Source organism: Carcharhinus amblyrhynchos, chromosome 9, assembly GCF_965287045.1.
Source record: "Carcharhinus amblyrhynchos chromosome 9, sCarAmb.v2.hapA, whole genome shotgun sequence".
Taxonomy (NCBI): Eukaryota; Metazoa; Chordata; class Chondrichthyes; order Carcharhiniformes; family Carcharhinidae; genus Carcharhinus; species Carcharhinus amblyrhynchos.
In genome coordinates this window covers 97,581,251-97,605,655 of record NC_137332.1, presented here as the reverse complement: position 1 = coordinate 97,605,655, position 24,405 = coordinate 97,581,251, and the positions used below count along the sequence as shown (strand labels likewise).

The 24,405-nt window shown below is 44.4% G+C and overlaps 3 non-coding genes across 3 annotated transcripts; all 3 read right to left on the bottom strand.

Moving 5' to 3' along the window:
* Positions 1-7,712: 7,712 nt before the first annotated feature.
* On the bottom strand, positions 7,713-7,785 carry trnah-gug (transfer RNA histidin (anticodon GUG)). Its single transcript has one exon. It is a non-coding gene; the product is annotated as a tRNA-His (tRNA).
* Positions 7,786-13,186: 5,401 nt separating this feature from the next.
* trnad-guc (transfer RNA aspartic acid (anticodon GUC)) lies at positions 13,187-13,258 on the bottom strand. Its single transcript has one exon. It is a non-coding gene; the product is annotated as a tRNA-Asp (tRNA).
* Positions 13,259-22,300: 9,042 nt separating this feature from the next.
* Positions 22,301-22,373, bottom strand: trnah-gug (transfer RNA histidin (anticodon GUG)). The gene has a single exon. It is a non-coding gene; the product is annotated as a tRNA-His (tRNA).
* Positions 22,374-24,405: the final 2,032 nt, after the last annotated feature.

Sequence of the window (24,405 nt, the reverse complement as noted above, 5' to 3'; positions counted from 1 at the left end):
ATTTGCAGGCACCGTGCAGGGCAAAGAAGGGAAGACAGAACGTATAAAAAACATGATGATTAATTAGCCAAGGAGCGATGAAAGGATCGAAATTGATATGTTGAAGCTCGTCTAACTAATCAAGCTGCCATTTATAGAGACAATTCTGATAATCATGGCAGATCCCAAAAGATGGACTTCGTCCTTGGAGCCACGGCCACAGTCATAACTGTGCAAGCATTCAGACACCTCCTGAAAGGTCAGCCTGCAATCCTTGAGGTTGAGTGGTCCAGAAGCTACTTTATCTAATTATACCGGAGGATGCTGAAGCGAGTTGGATCTGTTCTAGGAATTGTATCCGACAGAAACCAAACAGAACAGTAAACAGTTCTAGGGATCCGAGGGTCACGGACCTTTTTCTCATAGCTCAGACTGGTTGAAGCTGAAAAAATTAGAGATGCTGGAGATGTAAATGCTCTGGATGGAGATTTTCAAGAGCTCCTGTAGTGGTACTCAGAGGTTTCCCTGAAGGCACTGTAAGAAATAACAGGGTTTCAACTCAAACTTATTTAACTAAAAGGCAACACCTATATTCTTATGAGCCTGTGAAGTGCCTTATGAGCTCCACCATAAATTAGAAGTGGAGGTAGAACGATTGGATAACTTGGGTGTCATCAAATTGTGCATGATATCAAAACAAAACATTTAGGAAGATTTGTTCCCCAGAGAACTGCTTGGTGGGGTTAATTGTAGTGTGAAAAGAACCCAAGATCCCGCGTAAGGCCGTCTTCATGGGCGTGCGTCTTGGCTATCAGCTTCAGCACGCGGATTCTGCGTTGTAGTCCACCGTGAAGGCCGCTTTGGGGAGTGCTTAGCCGATCGTTCCTTAGCTCATGGTATCGCTTGACCTCACATTTAGATTCCTAGTGAAGCCCCCACTGCGCTAGGAATTTAAACATTTTGCAGCATGGTACAATGGATCAGGTAAGATGACAAAGCACCAGAAAATACAAGTAAACTGTAAATCTGAAACAAGCTATTGGAAATGGGACAAAACATCAGCAACTGGCCGTGTTTAGGATGTCCTTCCCCTCCCCCACCACCCCCACACATGAATTAGTGTTGCACGTTACGAATATACTCATATCTCTGTATGTCTCCTTATGTCTGAGGCCTGATGATGCCGTTATGTGAACATACCTTCGCTCACCTGGTGGAGGGGCAGAAATCCGACAGCTGGTGATTCCAGATAAACCCTGTTGGACTGAAGCTGTTTCTTCTTCTGAGTGTACATCCGCCAATCCAACGCTGACATGCCCATGTCAGAGATGGGTAAAATGTTGATGAATTGAAAGAAGGTTGAGCTGCACGGAAGGAAAATGTCGAAAGAATGCAACGAATCACATGTTGGAAAGCGTTTTGACTTGAGAGTCATTATTTTCACTTCAAAATGCTGGCGACAGCAAATGTGAAATCTGACATATCAAAATTGCGCAACTCACCCCGTCGGGGAATTAAAACCCGCTCTCCCGCGTGATAGGCAAGGATACAAACCACTATACTAACGAGGAATTACGCTGTGCTATAGGAGGCTCATTCAGCTCAGGAAGCATTGTACACTCGTTTCCTTGGATCGACAAAAATACGCCGAGATTTGTTGTTTTAGCCTATTACGGAGTATCATTTAATCGCGCAAGAGCAGATTTACCCAACTGACACAGTCTTGCAGATTAACAGTAAAGAGATTGAGAGGCACGCATGAAAACACCAAGTGGAGATCGAAATGTCCGCTTGCATTTTTTTACACGTTGGAACAAACATTGCATGCCTCCAAATCTGAACTTGCTGGAAAAAATTAGGTGCTCTCTCTATCAACAGATCACATTCCAGGTGCTGAAATGTTCCAGTATTTTTGTTTGTTCATTCTGATTCGAGCATCTGTTTTATTTTGCTTGTACATAATGGGGAGAAATTCGTTTTTGTCCAACCTCGCCCCCACCCCACCCCACCCACACCCACCACTACCTCCAACGCCACCCCCACCCCAGCCCCCACTCCCTCCAAACCGCTGTAAGTCCAAATCTGCTAATAGCAGAGATTTTTGAAATGATTTCCTTTTGCATTCACAGTGGTATAGTTGCAGATTCATTAAAATGACCATTGCCAATTACACATGATTACGAAAGATAATTTTTGCTGCAGCAATGACCATTTCATCACTTGTTTGATGCAGATTATTTCGACGAATGCTGCCTCAGTTCACTTCGCATTCTTGTATATGTCGACCAGCCACTGGAAAATGAAGGCTGATTCCAAGCAACGTTTCTCAAAACTTGAAACCACTGTTTAAATATTCTGTGTCTCCGATGATAATTTTACGGAGCTCAGTTAAAACTCCATAGTGTTGCGACGGATTCGGGAAAGAACACACGTTTCTAAGCAGTTTCTGAAAGATCGAATCACATCATGCCTGCTGTGGAAAAGGCAGCCAATTTATCCTATCGAGTAGGGGCAGACTAGACACCATTTCACCATCTTGTTCTGTGCCAACACTGAGCTCAGAGAAATAATGGAGGAGCCGGCATGTGGGCCACTTATCAGCTTGGCTTGACATCCCTAATAAAGTTGGTGGCTTAACAAACATGTGAATTGTTGCACAACATACTGTTGGAGCTTCTAAAAATGAGTGACGAAACATGTTTTCCTCTAGAACCATTGTGATTTGATCAGTTGTTTTGCGAATGAAAGCAAAATTTCCTGACCGGAAATCGAACCCGGGCCGCGGCGGGGGCATCTCCAAATCCTAGCCACTAGAGCACTAGGGGCGACACAGAACCACCACGGTAGCCTTACTGTCTGTTCGGGGAACACTTCAGCAGTCTCGTTGACTCAGTCTCCCATCTTCAGGTCAGCGTTCTCTAACGCGATCTTCATGGCACACGGCAACGCGGAATGTCCGAGCAGAAATTGGCAGGAAGGTTCATAGACCACGAAGGCCTCAACTGGGGGCTTGACTTCAGGTCATACGACTCGAACTCCTCGCCATGTTGTCCGGAATTACAATATCTTACTAACTGCACTCGCTTTGGACAATTCACATATCATTACTCTGTGATCATCCCTCTCCTCAATTGCATTGTCTGCACTTTTCAACACTGGATAAACTGTAAAAACTCACATTCTAACCATCGTCGACAATCCGCTGGCAATTGATTTCCCATTGTGTCTTAGGCCTGAAGATGCCGTGATGTGAACATAACTCCGTTCACCTGCTGGACGGACAGAAATCCCACAGCTCGCAATGGCAAAAAACATGTTGGACTTTAAGCAGTTTATTTTCTCTCTGAGAATTCTGACGGTATCCCCGCCAATCCAACGCCGGCATGCGCACGTCAGAGGTGAGTAAAATGTTGATGAATTGAAAGGAGTTTGCTTTACACGGTCGAAAAATGCCTAAGGCACGTAAGGAATCACATTTTGGAAAGCGTTTTGATTGAGAGTCATTATTTTCACTTCAAAATGCTGGCGACAGTAAATGCACAATCAAAACTGCAACACTCACGCGGTCTGGGACTTAAACCCCGCTCTCTCGCGTGAGAGGCAGGGATTCAAGCCACTATACTAACGAGACAGTTACGCCATTGGAGAGCAGGCGAATGCAGCTGAGGTACGCATTGTACATTCGTTTCCTTGGAACTAAGAAAATATGCCTCGGTCTCTTGTTTGAATCGATTACGGAGTATCATTTAGTCGTGAAACGGGCAGATTTACCCAACTGACATAGTCGAGTAGATTAGCAGTAAAGAGATTGAGAGGTACGCGCGTAAACATCAAGAAGGTGGAGATCGAAAGGTCCGCTTGCATCATTTTTTCAGTTTGGATCAAAGATGGCACGTTGACAAATCTGAACTTACTCGACAATTTCACGTGCTCTCTTTCTAAACAGATCACATCACAACTGGTGAAATGTTCCAGTATTTCTGTCTGTTCATTCTGATTCGAGCATCTGCATTATTTTGCTTTTATCTACTGGATAGAAATTCGTTTATGTCCAAACCCCCGACCCACCACCACTCCCAACCACCCCCGCAACCCCACCCCATCCAAACCGGTAGAATTCCCAAAGTGCTAACAGTTGAGATTTTTGAAACCATTTCCTTTTGTATTCACAGTGGTATAGTCACATTCATTAAAACTACCACCGCCAATTACACATAATTATGGAAAGATACTTTTGCTGCAGCAATGATCATCTCATTAATTGTTTGATGTAGATTCTTTCGATGAATGCTGCCTCAGTTCCCATCGTATTCTTGCATGTCTCGGCCAGCCACTGGAAAATGAAGCCAGATTCCAAAAGGTTTCTGAAAACTTGAAGCCGTTGTTTTAATATTCTGTGTCTCCGATGATAATTTTCAGGACCTCAGTTAAAACTCCATAGGTCCGGAAAAGAACACATGTTTCCAAGCAGTAACTGAATGATCGAAACACATCATGCGTGCTGTGGAAAAGACAGCCAATTTATCCAATCGAGTAAGGGCAGACTATTCACCATTTCGCCATCTTGTTCTATCCCAACCGTGAACTCAAGGAAATAATGGAGGCGCTGACATGTGGGCCACTTATCAGCTTGGCTTGACATCCCAAATACAGTTGGTGGTTTAACAAACATGTGGATTATTGTACAACAGACTGACGGAGATTATGAAACCTCCAGAACCCGTGGTGCGGTGGAGAAAGCGCGGAATTCTAGATACGAGAGCACCAGGGACGACATGCAGCCAGGGCGGAATGGCCAGGAAACAGTCTTATTTTCTTTTCGTGAGAACCAGTTACTGGGGAGAAATAGATTGAAAACAAGAGTAACTGAGAATCAGAAAGAGCTGTGGAGTCCCACACTGTGCAACTTTTAAGAGTTTCTGGTGAACCTGGTAATAATATAGGAAGAACGAATGCAAAATCGGAGCCGTAGGCGGCAGGATTCGAACTGGCGCGGTAAAACCCCAATAGATTTCTAGTCCATCACCTTAACCACTCGGCCACGACTACGGAGAAGCCGACCGTGAAAAGGTGCACTAATAGAAGTGAAAGAAACATTTCATTTTTGGCGCTTTATTTTGAGTTTTAGTTCTCAAAAGATTATCCAAAATAAAGCTGCACCGGAAATGTAGTTTCAGTCGCATCACTCGATTGACAGGCGGAAATAGTCACTGCTGCGATAAACAGTGAAGAGGCCGTGCTTCTCGCTGATGTGCATTTCCGTCAGAAGCGCCGGATGAGCAATCGCACAGTCAACAAATACGCTTACATATTCCAACCGCAGGCGGAGTAGATCTATTACAGAGAGCGATTCATCTGAGGAAAACATGGCGGTGGACAGCAAGAAATGCAGGGAGACATCGAAGAACTGCCCTGATCGGAAACACGCAGAGCCGAAAGGTCTGGACGGATTTCACAGCTCAAGCTCTTCCGTGTCAGAGAGATGAAATGAAAATGCTTTCTTTCAACAGCGAAACGAATTACAGGCAGTGTATTGTTTAGATATTAACGCCGTTAAAATAAGTAGCTACGGACCCGAAGAAGGGATCGACATTAATGCTCGTCTAACGAGCATTAAATCTCGCCTAACGAATCAAACTGCAATTTATAGAGTCAGTCGTGATAATCATGGCAGATCCCTAAAAAATGGTGGTCGTCATTGGAGCCATGGCCATAGTCATAGTTGGGCAAACATTCAGACACCGACTGAAAGGTCTGCCTGCAATCCTTGAGGTTGAGTGGTTCAGAAGCCATTTTATCTAATTATACGGGAGGATGCTGAAGATAGTCAGGTCAGTTGTAGGAATTGCACCCTCCACGAATCAAACAGTACAGTTATTATTTGTAGGGGTCGAGAGTGACGAACCTTTTGCTCATGACTCCGACTAGTTGAAGCTGCAAAACAAAACTAGAGAGGCTGTAGATATAAATGCTCTGGATGGAGATTTTCAAGAGCGCCTGTACGGATACTCAGATGTTTCCCTGAGGCACTGGAAGAAATAAAAGGGGCTAAAGCTGAAAATTAATTGAATCTAGAGGCCACGCCTACATTCGTTTGAGCCTGCCAAGTGCCTTATGCGCTCCATCATAAATTAGAAGTGGAGGAAGGACGATTGGAAAACGTGGGTGTCATAAAACCAGTACATTTCTCTGAATGACGTGTGCCCATAGACGCTAATTTGGAGCGAGTTCGTATTTTGAGCAACTGCGGCGACGAAATGTTCACTGCAAATCAAACAGCCCACATAGATCGCGTGCGATTCCAACGATAGAGGACACATATTTACAAAAAATAGCAGAGGCTTTAAGTACACCAACTTAGAGCCGAGGCATACATACCAGCAGCGAGATCTGGACTAAGATTCACAAAAGTTGTCACCATTTTCATTCGTAAAAATGCCTTCCAGTTGGAATCTCATCGTCCTGTCGTTATGATGAAAGGTTTGTTGCAGGAAAAATCCTAAATAGTGGTTTACTGGACAATGTCCTATCTGCAGAAGCGTTCCCCGAGGAGCACAGGACACACCTGCAGAAGTTCGACAATATTCAAAGAAAAATCATCTGCTCAAAATAAAAACAAATGCACTTTATATATGAACGTCTCTATGTACTTGGGTTTGCAGGTACGTATCAAGGGCCGACAATCCTTTTGAGGAGCAGAAGTTAGTCATGAAAATGTTCGGCAGCAAAATAAAATTACGGAGTTAAAATTATTCAGGGAGATGGTAAATTACTGTGGGAACGTTGTGCGAAACATGCACACAACTTTGTCTCCATTATACGAGTTTACAAAGAAGCATCAATGATGGCAATGGGGAGAGACACAAAAAGAGACATTTGCTAAAGTGTTTAGTACTTTGTGTTGTGGCCGCTGCACGTTTTCCACGTTTTCCACTAACCCGTCAGGTCGGGGTGCTGTTTAGATGAATTGGCTCTGCTAAATCCACCCACACTGCACCTTAACAGGCGTAAGAGTGTGGCGAGGAGGGGATTTTTAATCGCAGTGTTAAGAATAAGAATAAAGAGGAAATAAAACACAGCACAGCACCAAGCCCTTCGGCCCTCCAAGCTCGCGCCGATGATCCTGCACGTCTGAACTAAAATCAATTACCCCTCCGGGACCATACCGATCTATTCCCATCCTATTCATGTGTTTTTCCAGACGCATTTACAAGTCACTATCGTATCAACTTCCACTACCTGCCGAGGCAGCGAGTTCCATGCACGCACCACTATCTGTGTAAAACACTTGTATCGTAGATCTCCTTAAAACCTTGCCCCTCGAAGTTTAAACAAAAGCCCCTCGTAATTAATTCTTCCATTATGGGAAAAAAATTCCGACTAACTACTCTGCTTTTGCCTCTCATAAAATTATTGATTTATATCAGCTCGCCCTTCAATCTGCGTCGTTCCAATGAGAACAAACCAAATTTCTGCGAGCGCTCGTCAGAGCTAATGCCCCCCATAGCAGGTAATATCCTGGTCATTCATTTTTTTGTACCCTCTCCAAATCCTCCATCTCCTTCTGTTAGTGAAGCGATCAGACTGAAAGCCTATTTGTGACGCAAGATCTTAAATTTTGTGTGACTGATTGAGTGTCTTGCCATCAAAACACAATTCTGTTCTGTGAACTCATTGTTCCCTGCGGCGTCTCAGCATGAGCCGCCAAGAGTGAATATTTTTAAAACAAACACTGCCGTGACTCGGATTCGAACCGAGGTTGCTGCGGCCACAACGCAGAGTACTAAACCACTATACGATCACGGCAACACACAAAGCTTGACGCGCTGATTGCTGCCCAAGAAACCCATATGTCCAATCAGCCCTGCAGTGGCGGACAACCACTCTCCACCTGGGCAGTTTGTCACAGTGGAATCGCTTCAATTTAAATCCGTTCGCTGCTGAGAGAAAATCCGCCTCTACAATAACCAGTTCAGATGGAAATTCATTTGTTTTCTCTCCACATTTCCTTCCAAAATTGATCAGTACTTCTGGCATGTTATGCTGTTGCAGCGTATTGGACATTGCAGAGTTTTCCGCTTCACCGCCTGCTGTCCTCAAAGCGTAGAATTGAGTGGAAACATAAATGCGTTACAAAATCATTCATGTAGTATTTCTGCAAATAGTCCGTATTCGACAGATGCGAAGGTTTTTAATGCGAGTGTTCAAAACTGGTGGGAACGACTCAGATTTGCAACTACCCACCCCCCACCCCCCAAAGAATACAGCCTCTCCCACAAACACCATCCCAATCCCACCCTCCAACCCTACGCCCTTCCGCCTGGAAATACATCGTCAGATACCCTGAAACTGCATTTGCACAAACTGCCCAAAAACCGCGGGCGTTGGAGACCTGAACAATATCCAGAAACTGGTGAGGGACACCGAATTTTGGAAAGTTGAATAGATTTCGTGAATTCTCAGTCAGCGAATTTTGCTGCCGGTACTAACATTAAGACTTCCTTTTCACGAAGGAATCAGGTTCGGACTTGTCTTTGACGTGAACAGAAATTAAGTTTATCACCAATTATCATGTGATCCATAACATCCAATTTTCTTTTTCTTTCTCTCACGTTTTGTCTTAAATTTTATTAAAAAAAGGGAAGCAGAAATCAGGAACCAACTGGTTACTTAGCCTAAGGTCTGCCAAGGGAATTTATTTGCAATCATTATTGAGATATATTATAGCGGGGCACGTGGAACATTTCAAGTCTGTCAGATCTTACATGATAGGGAAAACTTGGTTGCCCAATATGTCGGAGTCACACTGACATTGAATTAAGGGAAGCTGCTGGATGCATGCTCCTTTGATTTCCAGAAATCATTTGATGGTTGAATTTGCTGAATACAAACTCCTGGCGTAGCAGGTAGCGGGTACGCATTGGCTTGTATTGAAGCTTAGCAAGCTAACAAAAGGCAGCGTTATATATGGTTGACAGTATGTGACCGGTGGTATGGCACAGGAGTCAACAATTGAGGTCTCAAAGTTTTGAAATTCACATACGTGACTTGGATGAATCGACTGACGCTGTCCTTGCTAAATTTGCTCACAAACCAACGATATGTGGGAAAGTGAGGCGTGAAAAGAATGTAAGGTTGCAACAGATGAAGTGAACATGCAAGTATCTGGCAAATGGATTGTAATGTGCGTAAACGTGCAATCGTCCATTATGGCAGGGAGAAAATGAAAGGCGATTACAATCAAAATGACAACAACATGCAGAATTGCGAGTTGTAGACTGATCTGAGGGTCCGAGTGCATGCATCACAAAACGCTTGTGTCCAGATACAACAAATAATTGTGAAGCGAGTGAAGTGTTGTCGGTCGTTCCAAGCGAATATTGTTACAAATATAGGAATAGAATGCCTCAGTTTCAAAGGGCCCACGTGTAGATTACTGTGTACAGCATTGGTCTCTTAATTTAAGGAAACACGCACATTCGTTAGAGGTAATTCAGTGAAGGTTTTCCAGACTATTTCCAGGGAAGGACTTGTCTTTTCTAAAGGAAATGTGGAGAGTTTCGAGTTAAATCCAGTCGTGTTTCCAAGGGTAAGAGTGAACTTGATCGAAACGGTTTCGATCTTGTGGCCTAATCACAGGCTGGATGTGGAGAGGGTCACTCATTTTGTTGGCCAGTCCAGAACGAGATTTCGCCTTTTGAAACTCTGGGGTCGATCGTTCAATAAGGCGGCGAGGAGAATTTCTGTGCCTCAGAGGATCTTTAGTCTTTGGAAATCAATTTCTCAAGAAACAGTGGAAGGAGCCTTTGAATAAGTCAAAGGTGGAGCGAGCAAAATTCTTGATAAAGGTCGGAGTGAAATGCTATCAAGGATAGCCTGAATTGTGGGGTTGAACTTACAATCATATCAGCCATGGCGTTAGTGAAATTCGGAACGATGTCGAGAGGCCGGCTGGCCCACGGCATGTAATTCGGCTGTTTATAATCAAACGATGTAATAACTTGAAACCATTCACTCCGGTCCTCCTGTAATTTCACATCAGCATATCTATATCAGGGTCCGAGATTTCAATTGTATTCATGGCATTATGCTTCTCCATCCGCGTTCTGTGCCAAATGTTTTGGAGAATTAGCTTTGCAAATCATTTATTCTCGTGATAACGAACAAATATATAAAATATACAAAATGGCATTGCAACTTCCAGCCTGAATCCCGTGGAAGATATTGTTCCACGCTTTCAAGAGCCCTAACATAAGAAACACTGTGGAAAAAGATAACTTTATTTTCCTTTTGGAAGGTGAATTCTCACTTATTCTATTGGAGACAGTGCAAATGCATTTGACTGCGTGTTGCCATCAAAACATGTCTCTTGCCGTTCAGGATCTACTCTGCAACTTTATTACTTTTTGTGCTGTTGAGAATGTGCAGCAGGCAGCGTATATTTGTAGAGAAAGAACACAATGCATTGAGCCGGATGTGAATCGGAGGTGCTTCGCGCTCAACACAGGACACTCATCTCTATGAGGTCACGGTGTCACAGACATAATGCATCCTAAAGGCTTGCCCGTTTCAAGCCATACATTCATTCAGGACTGCAACTGAAAGACACCACTCTCGAACACAACAAAACAGAATATGCTGGGAAATAGTGCAGGTCTGCCATTCTCTGTGGAGAGAGAACGCTTCCAGTCCGGACCACTCTCTTCAGCTCCGTGCATCATTCTGTGCGCGCCGTCAATCAAGTGCATTTCTACACAGTACCGATATGTTCAAAGGCACCTTTTTATTTGCTAACAAAAAGCAGAGTTATGGATCGATATTTTTTCCAGTTGGCAGCTAATGACCAGCCCTGTGCCTTGGTCATTAGCGCTGCGGCCTGAGCATTTAGTCATTGATATCAATATCTTTGAGGGGTTCAACTGTTGTTTCAACAATCCAATTGTTCTCTCAGCATTACAACAGCACAAAATTATGACGTTGGAAATCCGAAATGAAAACCCAAGGTTCTTGGAAACATTAGACTCAAAACGACGGCTCTGTTTCGCTCTGCATAAACGTTGCCAAATCTGGAACGTTGTTGCATGATGATCAACATTTACCCCAGTTGGCATTGACTGCATTACCGTTTGCCGGTCAAAAAAAAATCGTCATCGCCATTGCATCGAGGCACTTCCAGAATTTTCCGAGCAGGAACTGCGGGGTAACAACATGGCGAGGTACACTAACCACTATACTAACGAGGACGTTACGCTGTGAGGGAGCCGGCGCATTGAGCTCAGGTACGCATTGTCCATTCTTTTCCGTGGAACGACAAAAATATGCTCAGATGTGGTGTTTGAGCCGATTACGGTGTATCATTTAATCGTGCAAAGAGCAGATTTACCCAATTGACTCAGTCCTGTAGATTAGCATTAACGAAATTGAGAGGTACGCATGTAAACATCAAAAAGGTGGAGATCGAACGGTCCGCTTGCATTTTTTTTTCATATTGGAGCAAAGATGGCATGTCGACAATTCGGAACTTGCTCGACAATTTCAGGTGCTCTCTCTCTCAACGGATCACATCACAGCTGCTGAAATGTTCCAGTATTTTTGTTTGCTCATTCTGATTCGAGCGTCTGCTTTATTTTGCTTTTATCTAATGGCTAGAAATTCTCTTTTGTCCAAACCTCCACCCACGACCACGACCAACCGCTCCCCCCCATCCCCATCCCCGACCCCTCCAAACCGCTGCAAGTCCCAAACTTCTAACAGCTGAGATTATTGAAATGATTTCCTTTTGTATTTACAGTGGTATAGTCACAGGTTCATTCAAACTGTCATTGCAAATTACACATAATTATGGAAAGTTTATTTTGCTGCAGCAATGACCATCTCACTAATTGTTTGATGTAGATTCTTTCGAGGAATGCTGCCTCAGTTCATATCGTATTCTTGCATATCTCTGCCAGCCACTGGAACACGAAGCCAGGTTCCAAAACGTTTCTCAAAATTTGAAGCAGTTGTTTGAATATTCTGTGTCTCCGATGGTAATTTTCAGGAGCTCAGTTAAAACTCCATAGATTCGGTAAAGAACACACGTTTCTAAGCAGTTTCTGAATGATCGAAACCCATCATGCCGGCTGCGGAAAATGCAGCCAATTTATCCTGTCGAGTAAAGGACAGGCTATTCACCATTTCGCCACCTTGTTCTATCCCAACACTGAGCTCAGGGAAATACTGGAGGCGCTGACATGTGGGCCACTTATCAGCTTGGCTTGACATCCCAAATAAGTTGGTGTTTTAAAAAAAAATGTGAATTATTGTACAGCAGGCTGCTGGAGGTTATAAAACTAAGTGTTGAAATATGTTCTCCTCCAGAACTGTTGTGATTTGATCAGCTGTTTTGCGAATGAAAGCAACATTTCCTGACCGGGAATCGAACCGGGCCACGGCAGCGAAAATGCCGAATCCTCGACAGTGGACCACCAAGGACAACATGTGGCATTTGCGGAACGACCGGGAAGTAGTCTTACTTGCTCTTCAGGGAACTCTTCAGCAGTCTTGTCCATTCAGCCTCCCATCTTCGGCTCAGCGTTCTCTCGCCGATCTTCATGACACATGGCAACGAGGAATGTCCGAGCAGAAACTGGCAGGAAAGTTCATACACCACGAAGTCCTCAACCGGGATCTTGGATTCAAGTTGTACAACTCGAACACCTCGCCCTGTTGTCTGGTATTACAATATCTTCCTAAATGCACTCGCATTGGACAATTCACACATCATTATCCTGATTACCCCTCTCCTCAATCGCATTGTCGGTATCTTTCAACACTGGGTAAACAGTAAAGACTCACATTCTAACCAGCGTTTACAATCCAGTGGCAATTGTTTTCGCATTATGTCTTAGGCCTGAAGATGCCGTGATGTGAACATACCTCCGCTCACCTTGTGGAAGGGCAGAAATCCGACAGCTTCGTGATTCCCAATAAACCCTGTTGGACTTTAAGGTATTTTTTTCTGAGAGTTCTGACTATCCCCGCCAATCCAACGCCGGCATGCCCACCTCAGAGATGAGTAAAACGTTGATGAATTGAAAGAAGTTTGATCTGCACGGAAGTGAAATGTCCAAGACATGTATCGCATTTTGAAATGAGTGTCATTACTTTCACTTCAAAATACTGGCGACTGTATACGTCCAACCTGACTTATCAACACAGCAGTATCCTCCCCGTCGGGGAATTGAACCCCGGTCTCCCGCGTGACAAGCGGGGATACTAACCACTATACTAACGAGGAAGACACTGCACGTGGTCGGACGTGCGTTGCACTCAGGTACGCATAGTACATTCGTGTCCGTGGAACGACAAAATTATGCTGAGATGGACTGTTTGAGCCGATTACAGAGTATCATTTAATCGTGCAAAGGGCAGATTTACCCAATTGGCGCAGTCTTGTAGATTAGCAGTAAAGAGATTGAGAGGTACGCATGAAAACATCAAGAAGGTGAATGCCGAAAGGTCCGCTTCCATTTTTTTTTCAGTTTGGATCAAAGATGGCACGTTTGCAAATCTGAACTTGCTCGAAAATTTCATATGCTTTCTCTCTCTCAACAGATCATATCACAGCTGTTAAAATGTGCCAGTACTTTTGTCTGTTCATTCTGGTTCGAGCGTCTGCTTTATTTTGCTTTTATCTAATGGCTAAAGTTCATTTTTGTCCAAACCCCACATCCACCACCACCCCCAACCGCACCCCTGCGCCCACCACACCCTCTCTAAACCGGTGGAAGTTCCAAAGTGCTAAAAGCTGTGATTTTTGACATGATTTCCCTTTTGTATTCACTTTGGTATAGTCACAGATCCATTGAAAATATCACTATCAATTACATATAATTATGGCAAGATTCTTCTGCTTCAGCAATGACCATCTCATTCGATTCTTTCGATGAATGTTGCCTCCGTTCACATCGTATTCTTGCATATCTCTGGCAGCCACTGGACAATGAAGCCAGATTCCAAATAGTTTCTCAAAACTTGAAGCCGTTGTTTAAATACTCCATGTCTCTGATGATAATTTTCAGGAGCTCAGTTAAAACTCCACAGTGTTGGGACGGTTCGGAAACGAACACACATTTCTAAGCCGTTTCAGAAAGATGAAACCACATCATGCCTGCTGCGGAAAAGACAGCCAATTTATCCTATCGAATAAGGGCAGGCAATTCGCCATTTCGCCATCTTGTTCTATCCCAACACTGAGCTCTGAGGCGCCGACATGCGGGCCATTTATCAGCTTGTCTTGACATCCTAAATACAGTTCGTGGCTTAACAAATATGTGAATTACTGTACAACAGACTAACGGAGATTATAAAATTGTGACGAAATATGTTCTCCTCGACACCGTTGTGATTTGATCAGTTGTTTTACGAATGAAAGCAAAATTCCCGGATTGGGAATCGAGCCCGGGCGGGGAGGTGAAAGCGCCGAATTCGAGCCACTGGAGTCGACATGTGGCCAAGGAGGAATGGCTTGGAAGCAGTCTTACTTTGTATCCGTGAGAACCAGTCACTGTGGACAATCAGAAAGAGCTGTGGAGTCCCATTTTGTGCAACTTTTAAGAACTCCTGATGAACCTGGTAAAATGAGGAAAGAACGAATGCAGAATTGGAGCCGTAGTCAGCAGGACTCGAACCTGCGAAGGGGAAATCCCAATGGGCTTCTAATCCACTGCTTTAACCACTCGGCTTGCAGACGAACACACCACCAGAAGTTGTTCTATTAGAAGTGGAAGAAACAGTTGCTTTTTCGCGCTTTATTTTGTGTTTCAGTTTTCAAAAGAATATCTAAAATAAAACTGCACAGGAAATGCAGTCTCAGTCGCATCACTCGATTGACAGGCGGAGATAGTCACTGCTGCGATAAACAGTGAAGAGGCTGTGCTTCTCGCTGATGTTCATTTCCGTCAGAAGCGCCGGATGAGCAATCGCACAGTCAACAAATACGCTTGCATATTCCAACCGCAGGCGGAGTCGGTCTATGACAGAGTGCGATTCATGTGAGGAAAACATGGGGGTGGACAGCAAGAAATGCAGGGAAACATCGAAGAACTGTCCTGATTGGAAACAGGCAGAACCGAAAAGTCTGGACGGAGTTCACAGCTCAAGCTCTTCCATGTCAGAGAGATGGAATGAAAATGCTTTCTTCCAACAGCGAAACGAATTACAGGCAGTGTATTGTTTAGATATGAACACCGTTAAAATAATTGGCTAAGGACCCGAAGAAGGGATGGGCATTAATGCGTTAAATCTCGTCTAACGAATCAAACTGCAATTTATAGTCAGTCGTGATAATCGGTGCTGGGGCCTCAGCTGTTTACCATTTATCTCGATGTTCTGGAGGAGGGGGCCCAGTGTATGGTGTCGAAATTTGCTGATGACACCAAAATTGGTGGAACGGCAAATTGTGCGGAGGGTGTGGAAAGTCTGCAGGAGGATCTAGATAGGGTGGGCGAATGGGCCAGGAACTGGGAAATGGAATTTAATGTTAGCAAGTGTGAAGTTGTCCACTTTGGTAGGAATAATGGTAGGAAGGACTATTCCTTACATGGCGAAAAACTGCAGCATGCAACGGTGCAAAGGGACCTCGGGGTCCTTGTGCATGAGTCGCAAAAACCCAGCCTGCAGGTGCAGCAGGTGGTCAGGAAGGCAAATGGGATGCTGGCCTTTATAGCAAGGGGGATTGAATATAAAAGTAGGGAGGTCTTGTTGCAACTGTACAGGGCTCTGGTGAGGTCACAGCTGGAGTACAGTTTTGATCGCCGCACTTACGCAAGGGTATTTTGGCTTTGGAGGGAGTGCAGAGGAGGTTTACTAGGCTGATACCGGAGTTGAGGGGGTTGAACTATGAGGAGAGGCTGAATAAACTAGGCTTGTATTCGTTAGAGTTTAGAAGAATGAGGGGAGATCTCATTGAGACATATAAGATGATGAATGGGATGGACAGGATAGAGGTGGAGAGGCTCTTCCAGCTCAGAAAGGACAGTAGGACGAGAGGGCACAGCCTCAAGATAAGCCGGGGGGCGGGGGGGGGGGCAGTTTGGAACAGAGTTGAGGAGGAACGTCTTCACTCAAAGGGTGGTGAATCTCTGGAATTCTCTGCCCGTTGAAGTGGTGGAGCTGCCTCGGTAAATATATTTAAGACGCGGGTTGATAGGTTTTTGATAGGCAAGGGGATTAAGGGTTATGGGGAGAGGGCGGGAAAGTGGAACTGAGCAACGACAGTTCAGCCATGATCTTATTGAATTGCGGGGCAGGCTCGAAGGGCTAGTTGGCCTACTCCTGCTCCTATTTCTTATGTTTTATGTTATCACGGCAGATCCCTAAAAAATGGTAGTCGTCATTGGAGCCATGGCCATAGTCATAGTTGTGCAAGCATTCAGACACCTACTGAAAGATCTGCCTGCAATCCTTGAGGTTGAGTGGTTCAGAAGCCATTTTATCTAATTATACGGGAAGATGCTGAAGATAGTCTGGTCAGTTCGAGGAATTGCATCCTCCACGAAGCAAACAGTAGTTATTAGTTCTAGGGATCGAGGGTCACGGATCTTTTGCTCACAACTCCGACTGGTTGAAGCTGCAAAAAAAAAACTAGAGAGGCTGGAGATATAATTGTTCTGGATGGAGATTTTCAAGAGATTTTCAAGATACTCAGATGTTTCCCTGAAGGCACTGGAAGAAATAAAAGTGGCGAAAGCTGAAACATATTTGAACCTAGAGGCCACGCCTACATTCGTTTGAGCCTGCCAAGTGCCTGATGCACTCCATCATAAATTACAAATGGAGGAAGAACGATTGGAAAACGTGGGTGTCATAAAACCAGTACATTTCTCTGAATGACTTGTGCCCACAGACGCTAATTTGAAGCGAGTTCGTATTTTGAGCAACTGCGGTGACGAAATGTTCACTGAAAATCAAACAGCCCACATGGATCACATGCGACTCCAAGGATAGTGGACACACACTGACAAAAATAGCAGAGGCTTTCAGTACACCAACTTACAACCGAGGCACACATACCGGCAGCTAGATCTGGACTAGGATTCACAAAAGTTGTCACCATTTTCATTAGTAAGAATGCCTTCCAGTTGGAATCTCATCGTCCTGTCGTTATGATGAAAGGGTTGTTGCAGGACATTCCTAAAGTAGTGGTTTACTGGACAATGTCCTAACTACAGAAGCGTCCCCCGAGGAGCACAGGACACACATGCAGAAGCTCGACAATATTCAAAGAAACATCATCCTCTCAAAATAAAAAAAATGCATTTTGTAGACGAATGACTCCATGTATCTGGGTTTGCATGTACGTATCAAGGGCCGACAATCCTTTTGAGGAGCAGAGGTTAGTCATAAGAACATAAGAACATAAGAAATAGGAGGAGGAGTAGGCCATCTAGACCTTCGAGCCTGCCCCGCCATTCAATAAGATCATGGCTGATCTGTCGCTGCTCAGTTCCACTTTCCTGTTTTCTCCCCATAACCCTTAATCCCCTCTCTTATCAAAAACCCATCAACCCGCGTCTTAAAAATATTTAGCGAGGCAGCCTCCACCACTTCAACGGGCAGAGAATTCCAGAGATTCACCACCCTTTGAGTGAAGAAGTTCCTCCTCAACTCCGTTCTAAACTGCCCCCCTTTTATCTTGAGGCTGTGCCCCCTAGTCCTACTGTCTTTTTTGAGCGGGAAGAGTCTCTCCACCTCTATCCTATCCATCCCATTCATCATCTTATACGTCTCAATGAGATCTCCCCTCATTCTTCTAAACTCTAACGAGTACAAGCCCAGTTTATTCAGCCTCTCCTCACAGCTCAACCCCCTCAACTCCGGTATCAGCCTAGTAAACCTCCTCTGCACTCCCTCCAAGGCCAAAATATCTTTGCGCAGGTGCGGCGCCCAAAACTGCACACAGTACTCCAGCTGCGGCCTCACCAATGCCCTATACAGCTGCAGCAAGACCTCCCTACTTTTATATTCAATCCCCCTCGCTATGAAGGCCAGCATCCCATTCGCCTTCCTGACCACCTGCTGCACCTGCAAGCATGAAAATGTACCTCAGCAAAATAAAATTACGGAGTTAAAGTGATTCAGGGAGATGGTAAATTATTACGGGAACGTCGTGCCAAACATGCACACAACTTTGGCTCCATTACACCAGTTAACAAAGGAGCATCAATGATGGCAATGGGGAGAGACACAAAAAGAGGCATTTGCTAATGTAAAACAATCCTGCAGGTCATCAATCTTATTCCTGCAATTTAATGGAACCAACACATTGGTGGTTCCATCTGATGCATCGCTATATGGATTCGTAGCAGTCCTTTCCCACAAAATGCCAGATGGAATAGAAAAGCCAATTGCACTAACACCAAGAACCTAATCAGATGCGAAGAAGAAATTTTCTCAAATTGAAAAAGAGAGTCTGGCGTTAATTTATTTGGTTACGAGGTTGCATTATAGTTCACCATAGAATCAGAACACAATCTCTGTTTGGGGTTATTTCAAGAGGATAAGCTGGTGCCATCAACTGTGTGGCCAGTGTGCAAAGATGGGCCTGATTTCTACCTGTGTAAAACTACAGCTTCAAACAGAGGCCATGGATTGAAATATTGAACTCTGACCTACTCAGCCATTGCATTCTGTCACAGACATTACCGTCAACAACAAGAAGTAGTATTGGCATTCCTCCTGCTAAAGACATTGCTCGTCTCAGCTACCTGTATAAAAGCCTGGACCATTAGTGATCCAGTTATACGAAAAGTTAAGGGGATAATGTTGCAAGGTTGCATTACGATATGTCACAGCAAATCAGATCCTACTAACAACGTAGGAATTAGATAACATGTCAAGATGGTATGTGAAATTGGGAGGGAGGGACTTGTGTTGTGATACATTTTCAGGAGTAACAGCTTTTCCTTAAGGAAGTGCTGATGCAAACAATTAACATAATTGGATGAAAACACTGATCCGAAGCAATTCCTGATCATCACGCATCGACAAATTGATTGAAATAATGGACAGCCAGGGCTCGAGTTTTGAAGCTAAGCGGTCAATGATGCCACCAGCAAATAATCGTACGTGGGAGCAACCAGGTCAGCCATGATCGTAATTGCACGTCAACCTCATAGGAACGTTGATGGAAAATACGCTTCACGTCCTGGTTGGCGATGCACATTTGGAATGGTTAGTGAAGTCTAGAATCACTCCAGCCACAGTTGAGAATCTGCAACAGAGTTTCCACATCCAATGCATCCCGGAAATCTTCGTGTCCTGCAGTGGCAGAGCGTTTGCAGCTGAGGAGCTTCCAAAATTTGTGAAATCCAATGACAAACGGTACGTTTGATCGCACCAGTACCAGCCAGCCTCCAGTGTTTTCGCAGAACGGGCCATCCAAATAGTCAAACATAGAAAAACAGAAAATGGAAACAGGAATAAAACATTCAGCCCTTTGACCGCCCTACCTTTCGTTTTTATTTCATCAAATTTAGTTGCTGATCCTGACTTCTCCCTCACTTGCCTTGATCCTTTAAACCCTTAGATCTAACTTTAAATTTGATTTAAAGCAGCCATGGATCGCCATGTTTAGAGGAAACTGCCTTCATGCTTGACACGTATTTTGTTTGTTCCATACTACTAAACAGAATGCGATCACAGAAGGTACTTTTGCTGAATTATCAACAGGGCAATGCCTAGAAGCCGGCTTGGATTTGTTACTTCAAGATTTGTCAGGAAGGTGGAGGCTATGCAGGCCTCCCAGAATGAACACCATGTCTCGAATAAAGGTGACAAAACATTCCAGGCTAATAATATTCCAACAGCTAGCAACTTAAGTGGTGGGGTGCAGAGTGGTTTTAGAAGAATTGTTGTAAGGACGAGACCAGTCTTATATGTTGTAGAAGTGCAAGGTTGGTGTGGCAATGAACAATTCAACCATTGGGCAAAGAGATTTAAACGCGATCCACTGGACAAACAATGAAGTCCTGCAGTGGATTTATGTGCATGACCTACTGATCCTCGGATCCTGAAAACTTTGTGGCAGCATATATTCTGTGACTAAGCGCCTCTCTGCACCTCACCTAATGAAGGAGCAGCTCTCCGACGACCAGAGATTTGAAAAAAAAACTTGGACTCGACCCGGTGCTGGCTGTACTCTCATCTTGTCCACCGCAGTTCAAAATTGGCATTCCCAAATCCTGGAAAATTAAGGGAGTCTGACGACTGGTATTACAAAGTAATGGGAATCAGGCACCAAGCAGAAATTGACTGAGAACATGAATAGCCCCGAATAGAAATCAGTACAAACTCACTGCGTGGATTTTTTTTGGAGTATGATTCTGCGCAGGGCAAATTGAGTCCAAACGAACTGCGGTACCTTTCTCAAATATGCAGAATTTAATTGAAAACACAGCCATCTGTGTTTCTAATCCATCGCCTTTAGGAGCCGTCCAAAAATACAGGCGTAGAGTCCGTGATGCTAATCTAATAAGATCATAGCCTTCATAGCGAGGGGGATTGAATATAAAAGTAGGGAGGTCTTGCTGCGGCTGTATAGGGCATTGGTGAGGCCGCAGCTGGAGTACTGTGTGCAGTTTTGGGCGCCGTACTTACGCAAGGATATTTTGGCCTTGGAGGGAGTGCAGAGGAGGTTTACTAGGCTGATGCCGGAGTTGAGGGGGTTGAGCTATGAGAAGAGGCTGAAGAAACTAGGCTTGTACTCGTTAGAGTTTAGAAGAATGAGGGGAGATCTCATTGAGACGTATAAGATGATGAATGGTATGGATAGGATAGAGGTGGAGAGACTCTTCCCGCTCAGAAAGGATAGTAGGACTAGGGGGCACTGCCTCAAGATAAAGGGGGGGGGGGCGGTTTAGAACGGAGTTGAGGAGGAACTTGTTCACTCAAAGGGTGGTGAATCTCTGGAATTCTCTGCCCGTTGAAGTGGTGGAGGCTACCTCGCTAAATATTTTTAAGACGCGGGTTGATGGGTTTTTGATAAGAGAGGGGATTAAGGGTTATGGGGAGAGGGCGGGAATGTGGAACTGAGCCACGACAGATCAGCCATGATCTTATTGAATGGCGGGGCAGGCTCGAAGGGCTAGATGGCCTACTCCTGCTCCTATTTCTTATGTTCTTATGTTCTTATATCGCTCTCCGCTTCCGCAAATTCTTTGGACGAGCTGTTCCATTTTACCTTTATGTTTTATTATTTGTCAGGTTGTTCCCTGTATTGTTTTCCGACATGATGTTGCACATGAAATGTGAATACATTTCGTCATTTTAAACTGGTTACCTTCAATCAGCCGCATCACCCAAATGACAGATGAGGATCGTCATCCTGACACTAAAAAGACCCCTTCTTACCTCTAATCTTTTCTGACAGAACCGCCTGACAACCAGTCACCAGTCGATTACATTTGCTATCCCCAAAGGGAACGCACTGAGGACATACGCATAGACGAAGATGTTTGGTAACGTACGTGTTCATGTTTCTCGAAGTTGATTTCCCTATTTCGGGCCAGAGGATTCAAACAGTAAAATTAGAATTTGCTACCACAGCTGTTCGTGCGCATCATGAAAACAATCATAACATTTCTCTTCGGACACGCATATAGTGTTTAGTACTTTGTGTTGTGGCCGCAGCACGTTCTCCACGTTTTCCACTAACCCGTCAGGTCGGGGTGCTGGTCAGATGAATTGGCTCTGCTAAATCCACCCACACTCCTCCGGGACCATATCGATGTATTTCCATCCTAGTCATGCGTTTTTCCAGACGCATTTACAAGTCACTGTCGTGTCAGCTTCCACTACCTTCCAAGGCAGTGAGTTCCAGGCACGCACCACTATCTGTGTAAAACACTTGTACCGTACATCTCCTTTAAACCTTGCCCCTCGAAATTTAAACAAAAGCCTTTCGTAATTAATTCTTCCATTGTGGAAAATAAATTCCGACTAACTACTCTGTTTTTGACTCATAAACTTATTGATTTATATCAGCTCGCCCTTCAATCTGCGTCGTTCCAGTGAGAGCAAACCAAATTTCTGCGAGCACACGTCAGAGTGAATGCCCTCAATACCAGGTAATACCCTGGTCATTTCTTTTTTGTAGCCTCTCCAAATCCTCCATCTCCTTCTGTTAGTGAAGCGAAAAGACTGAAAGCCTACTTGTGACTCAAGGTCTTAAATTTTTTGTGCCTGATTGAGCGTCTTGCCATCAAAACACGATTCTGCTGCGCGAACTCATTGTTCCCTGCGGTATTTCAGCATGAGCGAATATTTTTAAAACAAACACTGCCGTGACTCGGATTCGAACCGAGGTTACTGCGGCCACAACGCAGAGTACTAAACCACTATACGATCACGGCACCAGACAAAGCTTGCTGTAAGCATAGTTGGCCAAGAAACCCATATGTCCAATCAGCCCCGCATTGGCGGACAGCCGCTCTCCATCTGGGCAATTTGTCACAGTGGAATCGCTTCACTGTTCAATCCATTGGCTGCTGAGAGAAAATCCGTCTCAATAATAACCAGTTCAGATGGAAATTCATTTGCTTTCTCTCCACATTTCCTTCCAATATTGTTCAGTACTTCTGGCATGTTCTGTTGTTGCAGCATATTAGACATAGCAGAGTTCTCCTGTTCACCGCCTCCTGTCCTCAAAGCGTAGAATTTAGTGTAGACATAAATCTGTTCGAAAATCATTAATTTAGTGTTTCTGCAAATAGTCCGTCTTCGACAGATGCGGAAGTTATTAATGCGAGTGTTCAAAACTGGTGGGAACGACTCAGATTCACAACTCCCCCTCCAAGCCAACAGCCTCCCCCACCAACACCATCCCAATCCCACCCCCCCCCCCCCCAACCCTACGCCCTTCCGCCTGGGAAGGCATAGTCAGATATCCTGAAACTTAATTTGCACAAACTGCCCAAAAACCGCGGGCGTTGGAGACCTGAACAATAAACTGAAACTGGTGAGGTACACCGAATTTCTGGCACGAGATTTGGAAAGTTGAATCGATTCCACGAATTCTCAGCGAGCGAATTTTGCTGCCGGTACAAAGAGTAAGCTTTCCTTTTCATGAAGGAATCAGGTTCGGACTTGTCTCTAACTTTAATAGAAATTAAAATTATCACCAATTGTCATGTGATCCATAACATCCAATTTTCTCTCCCTTTCTCTCACGTTTTGTTTCAAATTTAATAAAAAGGTAGGAAGGCAGAAAACGGGAAACAACTGGTTACTTAGCCTAAGGTCTGCCAAGGGAATATATTTGCAGTCATTATTGAGATATATTGTAGCGGGGCACGTGCAACAGTTCAAGTCTGTCAGGTCTTATATGATGGGGAAAACTTGGTTGCCCAATATGTGGGAGTCACATCGGCTTTGAATTAAGACAAGCTGCTGGATGCACGCTTCTTCGATTTCCAGAAACCATTTGATGGTTGAACTAGCTGAATACAAACTCCTGCCGTAGCGGGTACTCACTGGCTTGGATTGAGGTTTGGCCAGCTAACAAAAAGCAGCGTTATATATGGTTGACCGTATGTGGCCGGTGGTATGGCACAGGAGTCACAATTGAGGTCTCAAAGTTTCGAAATTTACATACATGACTTGGATGAATCGACTGACACTGTGCTTGCTATATTTGCTCACGGAACCAACGATATGTGGGAAAGTAAGGCGTGAAGAGAATGTAAGGTTGCAACAGATGAAGTGAACGTGCAAGTATCTGGCAAATGGATTGCAATATGCGCAAATGTGCAATCGTCCATTATGGCAGAGAGAAAACGAAAAGCGACTGCAATCAAAATGACAACAGCATGCTGAATTGCGAGTTGTAGACTGATCTGAGGGTCCTAGTGCATGCATCACAAAACGCTAGTGTCCAGCTACAGGAAATAACTGTGAAGCGAATGAAGTGTTGTCGCTCGTTCCAAGCGAAAATGGTTACAAATGTAGGGACGGAACGCGTCAGTTTCAAAGGGCCCACGTGTAGATTACTGTGTACAGCACTGGTCTCTTAATTTAAGGAAACATGCACATTCGTTAGAGGTAATTCAGTGAAGGTTTTCCAGACTATTTCCAGGGAAGGACTTGTCTTTTCTAAAGGAAATGTTTCGAGTTAAATCCAGTCGCGTTTCCAAAGGTAAGAGTGAACTTGATCATAACGGTTTAGATCTTGAGGCGTAATCACAGGCTGGACGTGGAGAAGTTCACTCATTTTGTTGGACAATCCAGAACGAGGTTTCACCTTTTGAAAATATAGGGTCGATCGTTTAATCAGGCAGCGAGGAGAATTTCTGTGCCTCAGAGGACCTTTAATCTCTGGAAATCACTTCCTCAAGAAACAGTGGAAGGAGCCTTTGGATATGTCAAAGGTAGAGTTAGCAACATTCT